This window comes from Trachemys scripta, chromosome 1 (genome assembly GCF_013100865.1).
Source record: "Trachemys scripta elegans isolate TJP31775 chromosome 1, CAS_Tse_1.0, whole genome shotgun sequence".
In the NCBI taxonomy this organism is placed as follows: domain Eukaryota; kingdom Metazoa; phylum Chordata; order Testudines; family Emydidae; genus Trachemys; species Trachemys scripta.
In genome coordinates, this window is record NC_048298.1 from 207,921,807 (window position 1) to 207,945,504 (window position 23,698).

The 23,698-nt window shown below is 43.5% G+C and overlaps 1 long non-coding RNA gene across 1 annotated transcript in view; it reads left to right on the plus strand.

Moving 5' to 3' along the window:
- Window positions 1-3,922: 3,922 nt before the first annotated feature.
- LOC117871240 overlaps window positions 3,923-23,698 on the plus strand; it is a 45,026-nt gene continuing 25,250 nt past the window's right edge. Inside the window, exons 1-2 of the long non-coding RNA XR_004644186.1 lie at window positions 3,923-4,102; window positions 10,373-10,500. This is a non-coding gene — a long non-coding RNA (uncharacterized LOC117871240). The remainder of the gene's footprint in view (window positions 4,103-10,372; window positions 10,501-23,698) is intronic.

The following is a 23,698-nucleotide window of genomic DNA, read 5'->3' on the forward strand; positions in this document are numbered from 1 at the left end:
GAATTCCTCCCAATCTCCCAGGAGCTGGGAACGGGGACAGAAGCAGCCTGTGAACGGGGACAGAATGCAGGGAACTAAGAAAAGGAGATATTGTATTTGATCCATCCAAGCAAACTGGTGCTGGAAATTGTGAATTACATCTCATTGTGCCATGTAATCCATGTGTACCCTTGGCAGGAGCCAGTGTAGTATCACCATCTGCCTTCTGGTGTAGTTCTGCCAGCAGAGCAGTTTTAGGCCTGGATTCTGCATTGTGTAACGTGCTGGAGAAATGCTGCACCCACACAGAGTTCCACTGACTTCTGGGAGGCGCTGCAAAGGTGCAGCAGTTCATCCATATGATTCACTGCGCAGGACTAGTGCTTCAGTTTCTGCCTGAGCTTTACAGGAGCCAAGTGGAGGATGTACAGGCATCTGATGAATCGGCAGATAATCCAAGGAGCTGGGGAGCTCGTCTCTCTGCTTTCTCCATTGAGGATCTTGGGACAAAAGAGCATGGAGGAAGCACCACAGAGTTTCTCTCTCACCTTGACACCCCTGTATGCTATGCATGGGAGCGAGCAACTGGGCCAAAGTCAGCATATAGCTTTAGGATTACATTGGGACACCAAAAAAGCAGACCTTCACCTCTGCAAGGCTGAGTAGCATTGATCTGCACTGTAACGATATTATCTTAAGATCTTTGCTACTTTTCAAATTACATTGGAATTTAGATCTGGAAGGGAGTCTAGTCCATTGAGTCAGGCCTGGGCCAGTCCTTTCAAAGCATCCTCATCATATAATCCCATTAATAAATTTATCAATTTCCATCTTAAAACTAGATAGGTTATTTGCCCCCATTATTCCTATTGGGAGGCAGTTCCAGGACCTCACTTCTGATGGTTAGAAACCTTCTCTTAGTTCCCAGCCTAAATTTATTAATGGCCAGTTTATACCCATTTGTTCTTGTGCCAACATTGTCCTTCACCATCCCTGACATATGTATTGCCCTGACATATTTATAGAGAGCAAGCATGCAGCCTTAATTTTGCTAGACAAAATAAGTCAAGCCTTTTAGTCTCCTGTCTTAAGGTAGGTTCTCCATTCCTCTGAACATCCTAGCCACTCTTCTCTGCATCTGTTCCAGTTTGAATTCATCATTCTTGAACATGGTTGACCAGAACTGTACACAGAGTTCCAAGTGAGGCCTTACCAGTACCTTGTACAATGGTATTAATACTTTCCTATCTTTTCTGGAATTACCTTGCCTGATACCTCCTAGGATCACATTTGCCTTTTTTTGTGGCAGCATCACATTGGTGGCTCATAGTCACCTTATGATTGAAACATAGACCCACATCTTTCTAGTCCTCTGTTGTTTCTAACCAATGAACTCCCAGCATGTGGTGGAAATTCTTGTTATTAGTCCTTATGTGCATGACATTGTACCTATGGAGACTTTGTACTATTTGCACTTTGGACTCCCTCCTGAGGGGAATGGAGACATCCATCTGCCAACCTGATGTGATGTGCAGCCTGCCTGGAGCCCACATCCATCCTTCTGCTCACTTCCCATGCTGCTCATCCACGTGGGCACTAATGATATTGCCGGGTCTGAGTGTGAATAGATCAGCAGTGACTATAGGGCTCTGGGAGCTAGAGTGAAGGGGTCAGGGGCACAGGTTGTGTTCCAGTCCATCCTCCTGATTGAGGATAAGGGCCCAGCAAGGACATGTGCATCCCTGGAGATGAATACAAGTCTGTGCAGATAGTGTTGATGGAAGGGGTTTGACTTCCTTGACCATGGGATGCTGTTCCAAGAAGAAGGTCTGCTGGGAAGTGATGGGATCCACCTGACCAAGAAGGGGAAGAGCATCTAGCTGCACTGACTCACCAACCTAGTAAGGAGGGCTTTATATTAGGTTCAAAGGGGATAGGTGACAAAAGACCACAGGTAAGTATAAAAAAGGCAGTCTTAACAGAGGGTTAAATGTGTTGGAGCAGGGAATGTGGAAAATTACAACAAGGTCATATAAACAACATTAGGGAAACCAGGGAAACTGCTCAGCAGCTTAGATGTCTATACACAAATGTATAAATAGGAAGAACTGGAAGTATTAGTACATAAGCTAAATTATAAATTATAAATGGCATCATAGAGAATTGGTGGGAATATTGGTATAGAGGGGTAAATGCTGTTCAGGAAGGACAGGCAAGGTAAAAAGGGAGAAGGTGTGGCATTACATATCCAGAATACATAGAATTTTTCTGAGATCTAGAAGAAGGTGGGAGGCAGACAAGTTCAGAGTCTCTGGGTAAAGGAAAAAATGGGTAAAAAATAGGGATGACATCATGATAGGGGTCTACAATAAACAATCAAATCAGGAAGAGAAGTTGAATGAGGCATTTCTAGAACAAATAGCAGAAATACCCAAAGCACAAGACCCGGTAGTAATGGGGGACTTTAACTACCCAGACAACTGTTACCTGTTGGTAAAGTAAAGGGAGGAATTGGAGTGAATGTGAAGATGGATGGCAGTCTGGGTGGAAGTGATAACAAAATGATAGACTTCATGATTCTAAGGAGAGAGAGCAGCAGAAAAAGGCCAATGGTCTTCAAAAAAGCAGCATTTAACAAACTCAGAGAACTGGTAGGTAAGATCGCCTGGGAAGAAAATCTAAGGGGAAAAAAAGTTTAGGAGAGCTGGTAGTTTCTCAAGGAGATAACTTCAAACTATCCCGATGCAAAGGAAAGATAGGAAGAATAGTAGGAGGTCAATATGGCTTTATCAGGAGCTCTTTTATGACCTGAAAAATCAAAAAATGACAAATTGCTAAGAGGAGTAACAAAGAACAGCACAAGCATGTAGGAACAAAATCAGAAAAGCTAAGGCACAAAATGAGTTACACCTAGAAAGGTGTAACTCAATAAAAGGCAATAGGAAGAGGTTCTTTAAATACATTGGAAGCAAAGGAAAGATGAAGGAAAGTGTAGGACCTCTACTTAGCAGGGAAGGAGAGCTAATAACAGATGACATCAAGAAAGCTGAGGAGTTCATTTCCTATTTTGCTTCAGTCTTCACTGAAAAGATTAATGGTGACCAGATACTCAACACAATTAATATTAATAACAAGGAGGAAGGAATGCAAGCCAGAATAGGGAAAGAGCAGGTTAAAGAATATTTAGATAGGTACTGTTTTGCCCTTTTCCTCCGGACTGGAAAAGGCATCTAACTTATCTATAAAAAGGGGAATAAGGACAATCAGGGGAATCACAGACCTGTCATCTTAACTTTGGTACCCAGAAAGATAATGGAGCAAATAATCAAAGAATCAATTTGTAAGCACCTAGAAGATAATAAGGTGATAAGTAACAGTCAACATGGATTTGTCAGGAATAAACCTTGTCAAACCAACTTAATATCCTTCTTTGATAGGGTAATAAGCCTTGTGGATAGGGGGAAGCAGTAGATGTGGTGTATCTAGATTTTGGTAAGGTTTTTGATACTGTCTCACATGTCATTCTCATAAACAAACTGGGGAAATATAGCCTAGACAAACCTACTCCAAGGTGGGTGCATAAGTGATTGGAAAACTGTACTCAGAGAGGACTTATCAATGGTTCACTGTCAAGCTGAAAGGGCATATTGAATGGGATCCTGCAGGGATCTGTCTTGGGTCCAGTTCTATTCAATATCTTCATAAATGATTTGGATAAAGGCATAGACAGGGGCAGCGAGTTATATTCTCTTGTGGTGCCCAGGCTCCAGCAATATTCAGGGCTGGGGGCCTTGCTCCAGCAATGTTTGGAGCTGGGTCTCTCCCTCAGCCCTGCCTGGAATGCCCCCACCCCCCACCGCGCCCCTGCCTGAGTGAAAGCAGCCAGTTCTCCCTGGCCTCCGCTGCCGGCAGCTACAGCACAGCACAAGAGCAACCCCGGCAACAGGCTGAGGCAGCTGCTGCTGCTACTGCACCTCAGAAGGGGGAGTGGAGGGGGAGGAGGCACACACGTGCTTGGCAGCCCTCCACTCCGCTCCCCGGGCACCAGACACCGAGGGGGCTTCCAGCGGGAGACATCTGGAGTGGACCTCCGTGACTCACCTGAGCAGCCGCTGGGGCTTCGGTGAGTATTTGACTCTGTGATCCACACACCCCACCCACCACTCCTGCAAACACAGGGCAAGGGGCAGCCCCATCCCCCACCCCCAGTGAGGCTATGGCAAGGGACAGCAGGGGAGGAAGGAAGCCACATGTGATGGCAGTCCCCCCCCCCAGCACCCACCACCACCTCCCAGAGCCCACACCCCCTCTCCGGCCCCCAAACTCCCTCCCAGAACCTGCACCCCTAGCCTAGAGCCTGTATCCAAACTCTGTCCCAGAGCCTGCACCCTCACCCCCTCCTACACCTTCAGCCCCTTCCCAGAGCCTGCACCCTTCACCTCCTCCTACACCCCCAGGCCCTGCCCCAGCCCAGAGCCTGCTCCCCACCCCTTCCCACACACCCCCTCCTGCACCCAAACCCCCTCCCAGAGCCTACACCCAAACTCTATTCCAGAGCCTGCACCCCTCACCCCCTCCTGCATCCCCAGGCCCTGCCCCATCCCAGAGCCTGCACCCAGCACCGAAACCCAGCCAGAGCCTGCACCCAAACTCCCTCCTATACCCCCGCCCCTTACCCCAGCCCAGAGCCTACAACCAAACTCCGTTCCAGAGCCTGCACCCCCTCCCTCCGCAGCCTTTCTCATCCCCAAACTCCATCCCAGAGCCTACACCCCTCCACCCATCCTCCACCCCAGCCCAGAGCCTGCACCCAGCACCCAAACTCCATCCCAGAGCCTGCATCCCAGACTCCATCCCAGAGCCCAACCTCTCAACCCTGCCCCAGGCCAGTTAGTTTATCAAGAAAGATAAGAACTTAATCTGGCATGACCTACCTGTAGTAAACTCGTGTTGCATTTTAGTTCCATGTCTTTAATTATATGTGCCTTCAAAATTTGTTCTAAAGCCTTGAAAACTGTTGAGGCCAGACTAACAGCTCTGTAGTTGTCCGTATTGCTTTCCCTCCCCCCTTTCTTAAGTAGGGGTATAGTGTTGCTATTCCCCAATCATCTGGTACCACCCCTGATTTGACATATTTATTAAAAATCCTTGCTACTGGACTTGCAATTCCTGAGCCAGTTCGTTCAGTATTCTGGAATGGAGTTACCTGATTTTCTTATCTTCTGAGTACAAGGGTCACTATTTTTGGATTAGTTCCTCAGTGCAAAAGGAGACCATAAATAAATACAGATACCACCCAAGAAGGAAGCCAGGCTTCTTAGCGTATGGACAACGTCAGAAGCATTTCTTTAGGGTGCTATTTTATTCTATTTTAACGCCACCTCATAAAAAATGCAGTCAGAGGAAGCTTTGTTTCCATCCTCTGATATCACAGACACTAGCAATGACTACTTACGAGTAAAAAAAAAAATAGAACTAGAGAAGAAAACAAAATGTGATAAGTGTGCATTCCCTCTTCAATTTAAACAAGCAACCCGCCAACTGGAAATCATGAACACTTACTCTATGTAGCCTTAATAGGAATAGAGCAGCTTTTCTCAGTCTTAAGGATTTTTCTGCACATATAGTATGTTATGTGCTTTCACATGCAGTGAAACCAAATTGCTCTGACTGAAAAGAAATACATCTGTTTAAAGGACAGGTTTTATTTTCCTTGAAGTAATGCAAATCTTTTATGCACAGTGGGGTTCTGAAATAGAAATCCACTGACCCTGAAAACTGTGTACCAAATATTAAAATATCAGATTAAACCCAGCCTCAAATTTTTTATAGTAATTAACATCTACTAATTACTCACAACATTCTTCCCAGAACAAGCACTTTTTGATACCTCAGTAAGAATGAGCAGTGGCTATTTTACTACTGCCATATCTTTTAAATAAGAATATTGTTTTATGCATTTAAGGGAAATCTTGTAGAGCTGCAGTGAGATGATATTATGGGGAGAGAGATAAAAAAAGTTCAAGTCTGCCTTTGACAGTATAAGTAAACAAACTGATAAAGTGCATACAGTGCATCATTTAAATGAATTATTACTGGGCAAAGTGAACATAGTTTACATATTGTTTTATAAATTTCAAAGTGCTTTTTAATCTCTGAACTGTACTTCATGATTTTAGAAGAGCTGTACTGAGGTCATTTATTGTTTTTTCGACTTTACAAGCATCCAGTTATTATCCAATGTGGTGTGCAGCTAGGTAACTGAAAGGAAGTGTCATTCTGTTTTCTGAGTACTGCTCCTTTAAATATAGAGAAGTTCCCCCATCCCTGCCCCAGAGGCAACTGGCATTTTGTGTTTCATTTCACATGCAGAATATTGCAGAGTAATTCACAGCATGATTTCTCTCTTGTGCTCTTTCATGTAGACTTTACATTGGTACTTTCTAACTTTTGTTGTTTTTCTTAATCTAAAATAACTAAGCTAGACTGAAGATAAATGCGTTTCTATTTGTGTACAGGAAAACATAATACTCAGGACAAATGTGTTTATGAGCTTCTTGAGAACGGGGCTGGAGTGCCTGGGATGAAAACAGACCTGATTCCAATATAAAAGGCACCAGGAAGCTGCCTGAAGGGCGTGGTTGAAAGACTAGCTGAAACTGCCAGAAACAGGAAGCTCAGGAAACCTGTCTGGAGCTCGGAACAGTTATGGGGAGCAAGTTTGGCTCCTGCAGAGCCCTGGCCAGATAAAGCCTGTGAGTGGGAGTTGAAGACAGGAAGATGAGCTGAAAAACATTAATTGTTTTTGGACTTTTGAGTTCTGTTTTTGACACGGTCTGCTGCCAGCCTGAGGAGAACTGCTGAAAAGAGAATTAAAAGATTAAGCTTACAAGGTCAGTGAAGACTGAATTTCTTGAAGAGGCAATAGAGGTGGGATGACCATGAGGCAACCCTAACCACAAGGGGGCACTCAGGAGGTAGTAAGTTACCCCCATAGTACAACTGGCATAGTCAACAGGATCCAAAAGCCCTTCCCATCAAAGAGGAACAGGGGAAGCACTTCAAAGAGTGGGGGAGCTTCTACCCCTGTGGATTGCTGGGATACTTATGTTGCAAAGCCTCCTTGAGGGACTTGCTACCTCTGGCCTGATGGATGCAGCATCTCCTCAGATGTTGGTCTACAGGGACTTTATACCTTTGGAGCATTTATAAGACACTGACCCGGTGATCACTTCTTGCATTCACACTGATACAAAACCATACTCTACTGCGGTTGTACTGCAGACAGGAGAACATGAAGAGGAGATCCAAGTTGGGGTATCAAAGAATTTACCTTGGCCTGTTGTCATAGGACAGGACTGGAATGATTTTCAGGACCTGCTTGATGCTGCTACCCCAGCCTCACAAAGTCAAAGTGGGAGAATGCCTCAAATGATCTGGCATGCGTATTCTCCCTAGTAAAATTGGGCCTTGCAGAGGAGGTGTTTCTCAAGCCCCAGAAATCCTGACAACAGAGGTCAGAAGCTGCATGATGGGGGGGCATATTTGGACCAGATTTAGGGAAGGGGGAGTCAAAGGATTACACTGGAGGATGACTCTGAGGAAGGCACCTCTGTGAATCATGACAAGGAGACAGAGGTCATAGTGATATTTATGCTGATATAGTGTTTGAACTTCTTGCTCCTGATATTTATGCTGATATAGTGTTTGAACAACAAGCGGATGATACCCTGAAGGAGCATTATTGTCAACAATCCATTGTCAATGGTGAAGTCATCTGGGACCATCTAGCCAGGAACTACCCACACTTTGTTAGAAAAGAACCTTCTTTACCAAGTTGTCCAGGATGTGTACACAAGGGAGGTAGATGGCAGCCAGTTGTAGCATGGGAGCCACTTGCTTCTTCCCGAGCACCCCTCTGTGACCATCACATCTATTTCTCCTTCGTCTAAGCCCCTTTAAGAAACTCAGTCTCCAGTGACAATCTAAACTCAATCCTGTAATCCACTCTTTACCAGTTCTCCTTGGGCTGACACAAACCTTGTCAAAGACAGAACTAAAAAGTCCAACAAAACCACAAAGATTTTCAGCTCATCTTCCTTTCTTTAACTCCTCCTCTTGGGCCTTCCTTGCAGAACCAGACTTGCTGCCTAGCTCTCGCTTCCTGAGCTTCCTCATCGTACTGCCAGGCTCCCTGCTTTTGACAGTCTTAACAGCAACCCCTCCCTGCAGCTCCCTGCTGTCTTTTCTATTGGAATCACCTGATTCCTCTCAAGTGTAATTGTAATCAACACTGGCTTAGCCCCAGGCTCTCCAGCCCACAGGCAAGCCAGCCTATTCATAGAATCATAGAAGATCAGGGTTGGAAGAGACCTCAGGAGGTCATATAGTCCAACGCCCTGCTCAAAGCAGGACCAATACCAACTAAATCATCCCAGCCAGGGCTTTGTCAAGCTGGGCCTTAAAAATCTCTAAGGATGGAGATTCCACCACCTCTCTAGGTAACCCATTCCAGTGCTTCACCACCCTCTTAGTGAAATAGTGTTTCCTAATATCCAAGCTAGACCTCCCCCACTGCAACTTGAGACCATTGCTCCTTGTTCTGTCATCTGCCACCACTGAGAACAGCCGAGCTCCATCCTCTTTGGAACCCCCTTTCAGGTAGCTGAAGACTATCAAATTCCCCCTCACTCTTCTCTTCTTCAGACTAAACAAGCCCAGTTCCCTCAGACTCTCCTCGTAAGTCATGTGCCCCAACCCCCTGATCATTTTCGTTGTCCGCTGGACTCTCTCCAATTTGTCCACATCCTTTCTGTAGTGGGGGGCCCAAAACTGGACGCAATACTCCAGATGTGGCCTCACTAGTGCCGAATAGAGGGGAATAATCACTTTCCTCCATCTGCTGGCAATGCTTCTACTAATGCCTTCTTGGCAACAAGAGCACACTGCTGACTCATATCCAGCTTCTCATCCACTGTAATCCCCAGGACTTTTTCTGCAGAACTTCTGCTTAGCCAGTCGGTCCCCAGCCTGTAGTGGTGCATGGGATTCTTCTATCCTAAGTGCAGAACTCTGCACTTGTCCTTGTTGAACCTCATCAGATTTCTTTTGGTCCAATCCTCCAATTTGTCTAGGTTACTCTGGACCCTATCCCTACCCTCCAGCATATCTACCTCTCCCCCCAGCTTAGTGTCATCCGCGAACTTGCTGAGGGTGCAATCCATCCCATCATCCAGATCATTAATAAAGATGTTGAGCAAAACCGGCCACAGGACCAACCCCTGGTGCACTCCGCTTGATACCAGTTGCCAACTAGACATGGAGCCATTGATCACTACCCTTTGAGCCTGACAATCTAGCCAGCTTTCTATCCACCTTATAGTCCATTCATCCAATCCATACTTTTTTAACTTGCTGGCAAGAATACTGTGGGAGACCATATCAAAACCTTTGCTAAAGTCAAGATATATCACGTCCACTGCTTTCCCCATAGCCACAGAGTCAGTTATCTCATCATAAAAGGCAATCAGGTTGGTCAGGCATGACTTGCCCTTGGTGAATCCATGTTGACTGTTCCTGATCACCTTCCTCTCCTCCAAGTGCTTCAAAATGGTTTCCTTGAGGACCTGCTCTATGATTTTTCCGAGGACTGAGATGAGGCTGACCCGTCTGTAGTTTCCTGGATTCTCCTTCTTCTTTCTAAATAGTCCTTAACCTGTTCTTTCACCACTGAGGGCTGCAGAAGGCCTGGCAGCCCTCAGTTTCAATTGTTATTTCAATTGTTACCCTTCCTCAAAGGGTTCTGATAGCTGGGGATAACTAATTTCTCCTTGAGCCTCCATAGGTCTCCCAGTGGCAGATTTGGCAGATTCTTAGGGATGTGCTAAATAAGCCCATTTCCTGACTATACTAATAGGCCCCTTTCAGGCCAGAGTGCCAATGTTTGTAGCTGCATCCACTAAGGGCCCTGCAACAGACGACTGTCTTCTGACCTTGCACGCCTCTACACCTCTGGGGTCTATGCCAGATGAAGCTGGAATAAAGCCATATATTTCTTCCTGGATACTAAGTTTGTTTTAGCAAGGGCCTGATTTCCACTGACTGCAATAGTCTTTGGATCAGGCCCTGATGTTTTTTTTTAAAAAGCATATTTAATAATGTTCAGCATCTTCCCTAGTAAATCTAACTTTGTGTATTTAACAAGATACTTGCAGAAAATTAAATATCACTAGACTAATAGAATCTGTAGGTTAGATAGTTTATATATTTCATTATATCACTTTTTTAATGAACACTGACAAATTAACACACAAGGATCGCATATGCATTCTGAATGCATATTTAGCCACTTGAATGTTCAAAGCATTGTCTATACTCTCCTTTGTGTTTGTAGTGAGTGCCTCTGCATAAGAAGCAAGTGCTCTCTGGTTATCGCATTCTGACATTCATCAGCTTCTCTGATGTTTAGATAATGTCATTGTCGACCAGTGGCAGACAGCATCCTGTCCAGCCTTCCCTGTGGTAAGGAAAGATAAGCATCTTTAGCTGTCAAAAACCTTTTCTTCCCTCCTGTATGCAAAACTCACATTCCATTTGGGGTGGCTGAGAATGCGAGATATGTCCTTGGTTTAACGTGCTTTGCAGTTACTCCTCTCCAAAGTGCAGTCTAAAGCCAACTGCAGTAGCTCAGTGTATTAAGGGATTTGATCAGTGACCATGTTTTAATGGCCATCAGAATGATGGTGCAGACTTTTTTACTGTTATTATCCCCTGACACTGTGCATGCTTTGCATATGCAAGCACAAGGGGATGCACTAATGAACCCAGGGGCTTTAGAAAAGTGCAACACTGGCCAGAAACAAAGTATTTTGGATTTCATTTTGTTGTTGTTAGTCAGCTCACTCAATAGCAAAGGGAAGACGTGATAATCGTGACTACCATTATTTTAATAACTTGTTACTTTAAATTGGAGATGATGGTCTAAAAGTTAATGGTTTTTAATCACTCTGAATGTTAATGCCCATGCCTGTCAGAGTTTTGTACTTCAGTGAAATCTGTCTACATACTACACACTAACTTAGGCCCCAGTTGCTGGGAAAGAGTGCAGAGAGGGTGACCAGACGTCCCAATATTATCGGGACCATCTCGATATTAGGGGCTCTGTTTTATATAGGCAACTATTAACCCGCCACCCGCCTCCCCGGCCTGATTTTTCACACTTGTGTCAGTGTCTGGTCATCCAAGTGCAAAAGAGAGAATTTTCATCTGCTCTGACATGTGGGAATGCATGTAGACCTGGGGACAGGACTGGAGGGGGCTGTGCATTGAAAACCCCCCTCCCATGCAGCGTGGACTCCACATAAGACTTAAAACTAAGTTACTATTAACATCTGGGTACAGCATCTCTGACTCCAAGTGGTCCGCTCAAAGCAGGCAGAGCAAGAGTCCCTCGAAGCATGACTCCACTGCAGCCACATTTCCAGGGGATTAGAAAGAGGGTTGGGAGGGCCCCAGAGACAGTGTGGAAACACAGGGCTCAATTTTGCCACCTGCCAGAGCTCTCTTGGGTATGGAGGAAGGTAGGGGCTGTCTGAGATCTTATTGCAGCTCCCTGATCCTGTGACGCCTGGCCCAAGCATTCATTAAAGCAGCCGAGAAGCCACTGTAACTTTCACCAGTGGTGTAAGGTCCATAAAGGACTGGGTCCCAAGGACCTGACTCTATGCCCATTGAAGTCAGTAGCAAAAGTCTGCAGGACCTAAATGGTTAATAATCTTCTTGACCAGATGTGCTGCCAATAGTGGATTTTACTTGAATTTTCTTCTGCCACAAAATACAGCAACCAAATTGTCATGAGACTTACTAGAAACAAACCACAGCTCACCTTCTATCTCCAGCGCATTCACACACCCATTTGTTCGCTCAGTCTAACAGCAAGTCCCATTTCTTCCATTATTTTTCCACCAGCAGCAAAAATCAGTCTGCAAAAAAAAATACGTGGAAAAGCACCAGAAGATGAACGCTTCAGGAGCTAGACGTTATTAATCTAGGTACAGCGGCATTTGACTATATCTGTCCACACACATGTAGATCTCGTTTCGGAGGAGGTTGTTGTTTTAACCATTCAGAGATAGGATTCTTAAGCTGTTTTGTCTGAACACAAGTTGGTTTCGAATGTGCTTATGCTGCAGATGGCATAAACATAAATAACAGCAGGTAAACAAAATTGCAAATATTGGGTGTCCAGGGACTGAGAGGTGGAGGAGCACATGGAGAGAATCAATCATCACACTTCTCTCAGCCTGTTAACAGATCAGATGGCAGGACAAGGCTCTCCAGATATAATGGAGATCTAAAAATAACTGCATCATTATATAACTCAGCAGCAGTCTCATTCTGTTTCTAAATATAGTCTGTGCAACAAAGGCCAGTCTGGTGATGTGTTGCCGGCTGATGCCAATTAATGGGATGACTCACACTGCTCAGCTAATAAAAATGAAATGTGTGTTTTGAAGGTACAATACAGGAACGGCTATATTTATAGGAAACATCTGAAAAAGACCCAAAATGAGACTGGCTGTTATAATCAATGAGGGAGAAATTGAAATCTAATGATTTCATAATGCAGGATAACATCACATTACATTCCTCTAGTCAGAACAGTTACAGAGATGCGAAGCTGCTATTAGTGAATGTTTAATGTCCTGTTCAAAGAGTTCTGTTGGGGTTTGGTTATTGTACGTTGAGCCAGAGTTGGTGTTTTATAATAAATAACAATAATTAATAATAATAAAGATCAATCTTACATTTCAGAGAATATCCTGAAATGCTTAACAAATTCTGGGATCAAAGATGGGTCGAATTCTGCTGTTAGATACATATGCAAAACTCACACTTATGTCAGTGGGAGTTGCATATACGCCAGATAAATGTATATAATGTTTACATACACAACTGCATAAATAGGTGTGATATTGATGAAATTGCATTTATCATTCACTATTCCCTTCTCCATCTGCCCCACTAATCCATCACTGCCAACATATGAAATGGGGAAACAAGTCGATATGAATTAACACATTTTTGCATGTGCATGAACACGCCTCAAATTCCATGATGGAACATGATTGGCCTGTTTGCCCAATTCACACCTGCTCCATGTGTTCAATACTTCTGTTTCACAACCCATGAATGATTATACACTCACTCGAACTCCACTCCCAGTCTTTCCACCCAGAAATGTGCACATTCCCCAAACTCAGCTCACTCCACACCTATCCCAATTCGTTCTGTGTGTACGTGTTCATTCTGTGCACACCCATTCATTCTGTGCGTACGTGTGTGTGCACATACTGAAACCACTCATTCTGCATACCCATTCCCACATCCCAGGTCCATCCATTTCACAGACATCTATACCACCTCCTGATTTGCTGCCTGTATGAATTTCTGCCATAGAGTAAGGTACGGTTCCAAATGAGTAAAGGTCCCACTCTTATGAAAAGTTGTTTACCCAAATTTCAGGGGAAATTGAAGTAATTATTGTCAGACTTTAATTCAGCTAGGATACCGGAATTAATGGCCTTTGTAAAGCTCCCTGAGATGTTCTAATGCCCACACATGGCATGATTTACATCTCACCTGAATTATGGCTGGGCATCATGTTGTTTTACACAGTAATATGATATTGTTTCATTCATAAAGGGTGAAGATGATTGCAGGTTAAGTAGAACAAATTGAACTTTAGTAAACCCTGTGCACTGCTCTATCCATGTGGCTGAGTTGCCTCCTGCCTAACTCCCCCTGTTCCCTATTTTTCTGGTGTCTCTCAGTAACAATGCCTCTAGGGAACCTGTGACTCCAGTTCCACAGATCATGATACATCATCCCTATTTTACAAACATTTAATATAAATCTTAAAACAAATACATGATACCCACACCCCTACCCCGTGTCCCTTCAGCCAGAGTTTGCTAGCATATAGCTAAGTTAGTATCTGGTCTTTTCAAGAGACTCAGCTGGTTACATAGTCTTTGAGTTAACTGGTCTCCTCAACAGGTGAACACACCAGGATAGTTCTATCTGTGGCCTGGTCCCCACTAAGCCCCCACTTCGGACTAAGGTACGCAAATTCAGCTACGTTAATAACATAGCTGAATTTGAAGTACCTTAGTCCGAACTTACCGCGGGTCCAGACGCGGCAGGAAGGCTCCCCCGTCAATGCCGCATACTCCTCTCGGCGAGCTGGAGTACCGGCGTCGACGGCGAGCACTTCCGGGATCAATCCCAGAACATCGATTTCCTGCCGCCGGACCCTCCGGTAAGTGAAGACATACCCTCTGTCTCCCTGTTACCTGTATCTGAATCTAGCAAGCTATATGTATTCCCTCTCTGTGGGATTGGCCTCCAGATGGTTCTCTTTCTCCCTGTCCTGTAATGATCTCTGTGACAGTCGGTAGCCTTATGTTCATCCTTTTTACAAGACTATGATAAATTTTGTACAAAGTATGCCTTATGAGGTATTATTTGAAAACTCATAATCTGCTAACCATTATTGTCCTGGTAAAATATGTGTGGAAACATTGCATGTACAGTTATAAAATTCTACTGTATAAGCCATGTTCCAAGTTTATGGAAACAGCTTCAGACTAGTTCCCCAGAGTCAAAAGGCTAGTCAGCACCTCAGCAAGGTGTTAGCATAATCAAAGGGACTATCTCCTATATAAGCAGCCATTCTTTAGCAGGAAAAAGGATGTGATCAAGAAATTTACATCTTAGCAATAGAACAGCTGGAAGTTCCCATGCAACAGACTTGCGGTTGGAAAAAAAGATATAAAAATGAGGAACATAGGTCCCAAATCACCTCTCTTCCCTCATCTCTACTCACAACATCTACAATGCCTGAAAAGCAAGGAAAGGAGCATTGGACTGTGGGGAGAGGTCCTGGCTGAAACACTGCTGTAAGCATGTGGTGAGAGAAAGTTTTTTTCTTTAAATTCACTTAGCTTGTTAAATTAGGTAATAATCTGTGTTTTACCTTTTGTGCCTCATTACTTGTAATCATTTAATCTATCTTTCCGTAGTTAATAAACTTGTTTTATTGTTTTATCTAAACCAGTGTGTTTGGATTGAAGCATTTGGGAAACTCCATTTGAGATAACAGGATTTGTGCATATCATTTTCGATTAATAAAATGACAGACTTTCTATGAGATTGTATTGTCCAAGAGGGTGCTGGGTAGCACAAGATGCACATTTCTGGGGACAAGTCTGGGATTGGCAATTTGCTGGTGTCACTCTCCAATATAATTCAGGAGTGGCTGGCAAAAAGCACTCTCATAACTCAGCTGGGAGTAATCTACATGCTAGAGGCTATGTGTGAGCAGGCCAGGAGTGGTTGTTCTCTCAGTGAAGCAGAATAAAAGGTATCCCTGGTTGGAGAATTGAGGGGACACAGCTGTTCAGCAGTCCAGATTGTACCCTGGGGAATGTCACAATCTCTGTAGGCGCTCTCTGTCTCTCTCTCTACTGGATTTTAAGTATTTCCTGTTCCTTTGGATCACTTGTCCCTCTTGCATAGTCAAACTGTAAGACCAGGGGCCTTCTAGACCCATCATTAGTTCACTCTTTCTGGTATCCTGCCAATAACAGTCCCTCCAGAGAACATGACTTCAGTTCCACTGATCATGTTGCAGACATCACATCATTGAAACAAACTGATGACTTAAAAGAAGGAAGAAAAAACCCTTAGTGAATATTTAATTTCCAAGGGAGGAAGAATTTGTGGTTCAGGCATGTAACTGGGACTCTGGATACCTAAATTCTATTCCCAAATCTGCCTACAACTTCCTGTGAGACCTTACGCAAGTCACTGTGACAGTTTCCTATCAGAGAAAATGGGATTGTACTTCCCTACCTCACAGGGATGTTCAAGAATAAGTTCATTAAAGTTTGCGAGGTGCTCAGATCCTGCAGCTATGGTGACCATATAAACACCTAGATGGAAACGTAAAAGGAATATAATGACAAACTCTGAAACATAAGCCTTGACTTAGCTATTAGTATATATTTTTAAATGTATCCTCCTTTTTTTAAATAAAGATATTGTTCAAATGTGTTCTAAGCAGAGGAACTCAAAATGATATGCACCAGTAGTTCAGGAATAAATAATTAATCTCCTTCTTACATCATTACATGGTATTCTGATGGGAAAGTCTTAGCAGGTTATCAAGCACCATCTAGGAGATATTTTTGTTCTGACTCTTTTGAATAACCCATCTTACTTCTTGCAATCTTTTCTGCTTGATACAGCCTGCTGTTCATCTTGCACCTCCAGCAGTCTGCAGGTTAGTAAATCCTAATCTAAACAATTTAGCTGAGTTCCTGGCCAAAAAAACCACTCCTCCCTCTTTTCCCTTGAGGTGCAGAACTCTGATTCAGCTGTTTTCCTTTGACAGATTTAAAGTTATAAAAAATTTATTTTTGCTTTTAAACACAAATCCTTTGCAACAGATTGGACACGAAGGGATAACCTTCACAGCTAGGAGTAGCGTGTTTATCAGCAGAATTGCAAGGCAATATTCAGCTTGGGCAGGAAACCAAAGGTTTGATCTTGGTTGTATGGGTCAGCTTAAAACTTTTAAACCAAGGCAACTCCAGGAGAAGCTTGAAATATGCTCCAGTATAGAAACGTGTCAAGATTATCTGATAGTAATGATTCAGTACTTATGCATCATGTATTGAGCCACCTACCACCACAGGCCTCTCATTGTCCTCTTTGCTTCTGTTCTGTCTGCAACGATAAGATTAGATCATGGAGCTGTTGCCTAATGATGCAGTTTATATGATAGCTACATCCAGCTTCCAGTCTGCTAAACAGCTTGCAAGATCATGGAACTCTCACAACTTTGATTCTTCAAGCTTCTAAAACTGTGTGAACAGCAGAAATCCAACATCTATCTGGTATGTATTATACTACTTACTGCTTGCTACAGCAGTGTGCATGTTTAGGATATGACCTTTTTTTTTTTTTTTTTTTTTTTGCTACATGACTAAAGCAAATGGTCCATAATAGTAATAATTGTGCAAACATTTGTTCCAATGAAAATGACACATTTTTCTTAAGTGCATTCATGGCACTTTTTATTTATGTCCAACTGACAATTGGATGAGATTTTATATTTATTTATTATTATTTTTATTTGCAAAACTGTTCAGAAGACAAATGTCTAATGGACTGCAAATGTGTTTGCATAAAACTTCATGCTCAGAGCGCTCACACAGTTATTTTGAAAACTCTGCCTACCCAGCTTCTTGTTTATAAACATTTTAAACATCCCATCAAGGAGTCATCCTGCTCCTTATGTAACCCTTCTGCCCATCTAAGTTGGCAGCAACAAGGGCCGGGTTCTGTATCTAGGGGTTCCATTTCAATAACACAATGCAAAACCGGCTCGAGCCCCCACCCAGTGACCTGGGACAATTACATACCACCCCCTGGGCACCTCTAAGAGGCAATACTTCCCCTCTCGCAAGCACAGAGTCTGAGTGTAACAGAAAATGTTTAATAACATGAGGTAAACGACATCAGCATTAAATTGGAAAAAACACCACAACTAGAGTTCTTAGACCAAACCATGAGTGAAGACCCACCCCAGCAAATTGGGCTGTGTCCTCTCCCGTTGGTTCTTGAAACCAGCGACCCAAGAATCACCAAAGTCCCAAAAGTCCACCAATCCCAAAGTCTCTTGGGTCCAGCAACCCAAGAATCACAAAAGTCCCAAAAGTCCAACAACCCCCCAAAGTCTCTGTCCATGATCAGTGCAGCCCCAGAGTTCAAAAGGGGGGGGTGAGCAGGTTGTTAAGGGGCACCTTACGTGATCCGAGGCCAACCGGCTGCTTCTCCGTGGGGTTCCACCGCAGCCTTCACCACAAACTGCTCCACTCCACCCACAGTCCCACTCCTGCCGTCCCACGAACCGCTCTGGCAGCTGCTCCGCTCCGCTCCGCTCACCGACCTGTGAGCCACACCGCTCCGCTCCAGCTGTCCCTTGGGCCGCTCCCACAAGGCTCTGCTAGCTGCTCCTCCAGCCGCTCCGCTCCACTCACCCCCGCTAAGCTAAGTTAGCTTAGCAATATAGCTTCAGGCTCCCCCACTAGTTAACACAGCCTCAGTGATCTCAGCTCTTAAGTAGCTTTAGCTCTTTTGTGATTTCAGCTAGTAGTAGGGGAGCCCCAGTGCTGGTGCACTATTGGCCCAAAGTGAACTCAGCTCAGCAGTCTGTAACTAGACTCCTAAGGGAATCAAAGTTAGCTCTGACATTCAACAGTGGAGAGAGGAGGTAGTGCAATTGGTGTTTCAACCCCCTCAGGGCAGGGGCCATACCATCAGGTACAAATACCTGTCCCCATCCTCTCTCAATTCACTGGGTTTTGTAACCCATGCCCCTTGACAAGCAAATGCTACTTAGGTAATGGTGAATGACTCACTCAGTCCTTCTGTCATACAACAGTTCCACTGGCCTTGATTCACAGAATCAGGGTAACAAAACTTTATTCTTCCTGCCCCAATAACAGAGAAACTGGGGATCCCACACCAGCCAAAGTAACCACTTTGAGTTGCTGTGGTTTCATGCCAGGCGAGTGGGTGTGCCTATGCAAACAAGATCAGCCCCTGGAGTTCTTTTCCACACTCGCCATAATTCACCACCAGATGTCAGGGTAGAGCTCATCCTGACTCTGCTTACACTTATGTAGCTCCCAAGGGCGTGCACTTTGTTCTACCAAAGCTTTAAATATATTACACAATCTAACCCAAAGCTGGGCAGGTTTGAATAATGAACAAATCAATAAAACACAGTCTGTTTGTAGATAATTTGCCAACAGAAAAAAGGGTCAATAAATTATTTGCTGCAAATAGTTCCCCCATTACTATACATGCCATCATGTTGATTACTTAAATCTTCTTATATAAAAGACATCCAGTGTGAAATGTGACTCAATGTAACATATTGTGAACGTATCATAGCTGTTACAGAAGAGCTATTGGAGTAGGCGGAAGAAAGGCAATACATTGTCCTAAAATAACATACTCCTGCTTCTGTGGGTTCAGAAGGTTTTGTTTGATTAACTGAAAGGAAAGATAGTCTTGTGGTTAAGGCACAGGATTGGGAGTCAGGTCAGTATTTACAAGAACTCGCTGGAATTGACTGACTCTTTCATGTCATTATACACACAGTTAGGCCAACATCAGCAGTTTCAAGAATCTAAAAAATGTTTCAAATCAAGCTGCAGCTGAACTATGTGAAAGTGTGAATATACCCATTGTAACGCCCTCTCACTCCCAGCTAAGGATCCACAAAGGCTCCTCTCTCTGCTGAAGTACATCTCAGGTTCAGTAATCACTGCTAAACCAGCCGCTGTCTTCCAGAACCTCCTGTTTGACCCAGAGAAGTCCAGAGCATGAGTTTAATACACCAAATGATGATGTGGAGAATCTGTCTATCTAGAGCTTATGAATTCTATTTGGTATTGGGGACTCACTGTGCATCTGGGTTAGACTACAAACTCCATTTTGATTGGAAGACTGGTCTTTGCCATCTTTGCTGTCTTTTGCCTCTATATTAAAACCCACATGAGGATAAGAGGAAAAATTCTCTCACCTGGTACAGGGCTTATATATTCCATTTAAATAGAACTTATCTGGACAAAAAGATATCTACACCCTGAAGCCAACCAGCTTTTCAAGCCTGAACTCTAGGGGGATGGTAACTAAGCAACAGATCACCTGGAAGAAGATTTTGATCATCTGAGGAAACTGAAGAGGGAGTCATCTGACAAAGGGAGCTGGAGGTTATAAAAAAAAGGGTCTGTCACTACCCAAAAGAAGTGAGTAGACTTCATATTCTGGGTGAGAAGCTATGTGTAGGATGGTAAGGGGAAAGAAGGCTCCTGGACTCTTAGGACTTTAGCCTAAACCCCAAAAAGCTCTCTAGAATGGTGAGGAACCTCAGGCAGGGAAACATATCCAGGTATGTTTATTATTTTGTCTAGATTTGTGTAACTCTTTTTTGCATCTTAGTAAAAAGTAACTGTGTTTAGACTCATGTACGAAGCCTGTGTGTGTTGGAGTAACTATTCTGTGCTCTGTAATAGTTAAACTGTAAACCCAGTGTGCCCATGTCTTTGGAATACTGGCAGATGTTTTGTTTAGACTAGCGAGTCTGAGGGGTCAGCATGTATCATGAGGGCCTAGGTTAGCTGGACTGCATGGTCCCATTTCAGTGAAGAGTGTGTGTGCCCCTAGGAATGTGCCAGACAGGCCAAGTGAAGAGATAGTGTTAAAGAGACACTTAAAACACAAGGTCGGAAGATTGGTGGAATCTGTACAATTTATGAATTGTGCGTGAGATTATGAATTCTCTGTAGGTATCTTTACCAAGCTGCAAACTCCACTTTGAAAGTGCAGAACTTTCCCTTTTTATTGTCCGTTTTGCCTCTGTGTTGAACTGGAAATCCAAAGGTGGGTGTCAAAGAGACTTAAAAAAAGAGGACTGTCTTAAAGTGCTCTCCCATTGAAATGGAATAGCTCTAAACTATAGACTGGCTCCCAACCAGGAGAACAGGCTTTTCAGGGGAGAGGTCACCTGGCAAATGGGTCATCTGGTAGGATTGTGTGGACATCTCTTGAGGACGACCAGGGAGTTACCTGACAGGCAACTGAAAGGTTATTATAGGCAGAAGCTACTCTACTTGATCTCTCTCTTTCTGGCCACTTTTAACTAGCTTAACATGAGGGAAGCTGCTGCAGGAGCTGGCTGAGCCAAGAAAACGGGGGGCATGCCTACCTGAACACAGATGGACATCCAGGGTAAGGGTGAGAGAGAATGAGGGGAAATGTGTGTAGCGATAACTGTTTTTGAAAAGATCTGTATCTCCCATGTGATTCAGAAAAGTCCATCCACATGATAGAACACTGGGCAAGGTGTGTGTGTGTGTGTTATATGTTACAACTATTTTGTGCCTCCTGAGTAAGTTAAACTGTAACCCTGAAGGCTCACACCTTCAGCTGGATTCTGGGAGAAGGTGTGTTTAAGCTATAGGGGGAGTCTGAGGGATCAGCATTGGTTCCAGGGCTGGGTAGGGGACCATGAGGTCACATATCTGAGGATTGCGTGTTAGAGGGTCTGTGCTCAAAGAGTGTAGGGACCCCAAAACTGGACAGTGCCTGGGATCTGTTCATATGCTGGAGGTTTAAAACAACTGGGGATCCAGAGGCTTTCCCTTACTGTAATCTAGTGGGTTGCTGGCAAGGGGAGCTTGATTGGCTCTGTGACACTTGGGTCCTACCACAGCAGTCTGGAGAGCATCCAAGAGTGTGTGTGACACAAGCAGCCTGGCAGAACCAGCATCAAGAGTGCCGCCCCTTCCATTGACATGTCTCCTATAGAGGCAATCAAAACTGGTGCTATGAAAGTGTGGAGGAAGGGTAGTATGGAGGGATGAAGGATGAAGTTGGGAAAGAGAATGCAGGATTGGCTGGGAAGCAGGTAGGAGCTCTCCCAAAGGGTCTGCATAATCACAAGCAATTTATCCCACCTCAACCGCCAAACCTTATGGTTTGCTCATCACTAAAACTCTTGTGGTTTCTCTCAATCTCTGGTAATTGAAGCCTCCCAGCTATTACCTTTAAACTTACCTGGGCCTCCCTGCTAATGCTTCCTGTTGGGTTTTCTGTCTGTACTATCTGCTAATGGGGGTTGTGGATTCTGAGGTGACATGGTGCAGGTTTAAGGGGAGTGAATGGTGGGGGAGGAGATATGATACAGCTTCCTCTTGTTCTTTTATCATCAAACTTTGAATTTGCACTCCAGCTTTTTTCTTGGCTGTTTTGATTTTGAAAACCAACTCTCTTCTCTCAGTTCTCCACCCAGCATACCCCCTATACAGTCACACTCTCTCTTTTTTATTTGTTTGCTACTGACATGACCTCCTTTGCTCATCCCTGATCTCAGTATGACAGGGGGCATTGTTGAACTCATGGGTGAGATTCAGTTCACTACTCAGTGATGCAGTGAACTAGCTTTGAACTTTGCATCTTCCCTCTGGCCTCCTGGCTGTGTGACTCACTATTTTTGGTGAGTTTGCATCATCAGAAACTACAAATGTGCTTTCTGCAACCAAAATGTATACAGTATAGATAGGCTTGGAAGGATTAGATTTTTATCGATAAATGTCAATTTCACTGTGCACAGATACTGACAAAAAGAGATCATTGAAAACAAAGGAAGGAAAAATGTTGCCTGAGAACTTTAGAATTTGACTTAAGGATATTTACTCTGTATATTTTGACATGTGACATTGACAATTTGTATTTTTACTGGTCATAAAGCTTTAACTTTTTGAATTTCAATATCTACTGTCATTAAATAATTGTCTTACCAGCCCCCCTAATTCCCCTCAACAGTGAAAATTTAAGTCAATAAATATAAAAGCTTAAAATAAACATCTATATTTGTTTAATTTTTTTAAATTAACCTCTGCTAAGCCTAAGTATAGACTGGATTTTAAAATGCTTTAACCAACCCATCAAACCATTTGAAAGGCAAAAAAGGATCTTTTGCTTTACACATGAAGTTGCTAACCCAGATCCTGATAATGTGACCACTCTGAACGTTGGGACCATTGAGTACCATTGATGATGATCTGAAAATGTACTGTCTTTTATATTTAAGAAGGTGGGGGTTTGACTAATGGCCATATTCTGACCTCACAACCATTTACATCTAAAATAAAATGATTGATGAATTATTATTTATTTATAATAAGGTAGTACCTAGAAGCACCCGTCATGACTGGGATTCCAGTATGCTAGCCAATGTACAAATGCATAGTAAGATGGTACCTGCCCTGAAGATGTTCCAAACTAAGTAGACAAGGAGTCAGACAAAATAATTATCTATATTTTATGGAGGAGGAACAGAAGCACAAAGCGATTAACTGACTTACCCGAAGTCACACAGGAAGTCTGTGGCAGAACCAGACATGTAATTTGGAGCTTTCAGTCTACTGCCCTAATCACAATACCATCCTTCCTCACTGAAGTTAATGGCTGATTTCAAAGGAAGATTTTGCTATCTTGACTTATAGCTTGACTTTAGTAAGACTTTTGATACTGGAGTACTTGTGGCACCTTAGAGACTAAAAAATTTATTTGAGCATAAGCTTTCGTGGGCTACAGCCCACGTCGTCGGATGCATAGAATGGAACATATAGTGAGGAGATATATATATATACAGAGAACATGAAAAAGCGGGAGTTGCCCTACCAATTCTAAGAGACTAATTAACTAAGATGAGCTATTATCAGCAGGCGAAAAAAAACTTTTGTAGTGATAATCAAGATAGTCCATTTAAGACAACAAGGAGTCTGGTGGCACCTTAAAGACTAACAGATTTATTTGGGCATAAGCTTTCGTGAGTAAAAACCTCACTTCTTCGGATGCATCCGAAGAAGTGAGGTTTTTACTCACGAAAGCTTATGCCCAAATAAATCTGTTAGTCTTTAAGGTGCCACCAGACTCCTTGTCGTTTTTATGACTAAATAAGGAATAGTTAATTGCAGACAATATTCAGTGATACATAAGTGGACCTGACCTAGTCCAATAATTCATTTATTAGTTGCTGTTTCCACGCTGGATTATGGCTCTCTTTACATTTTGC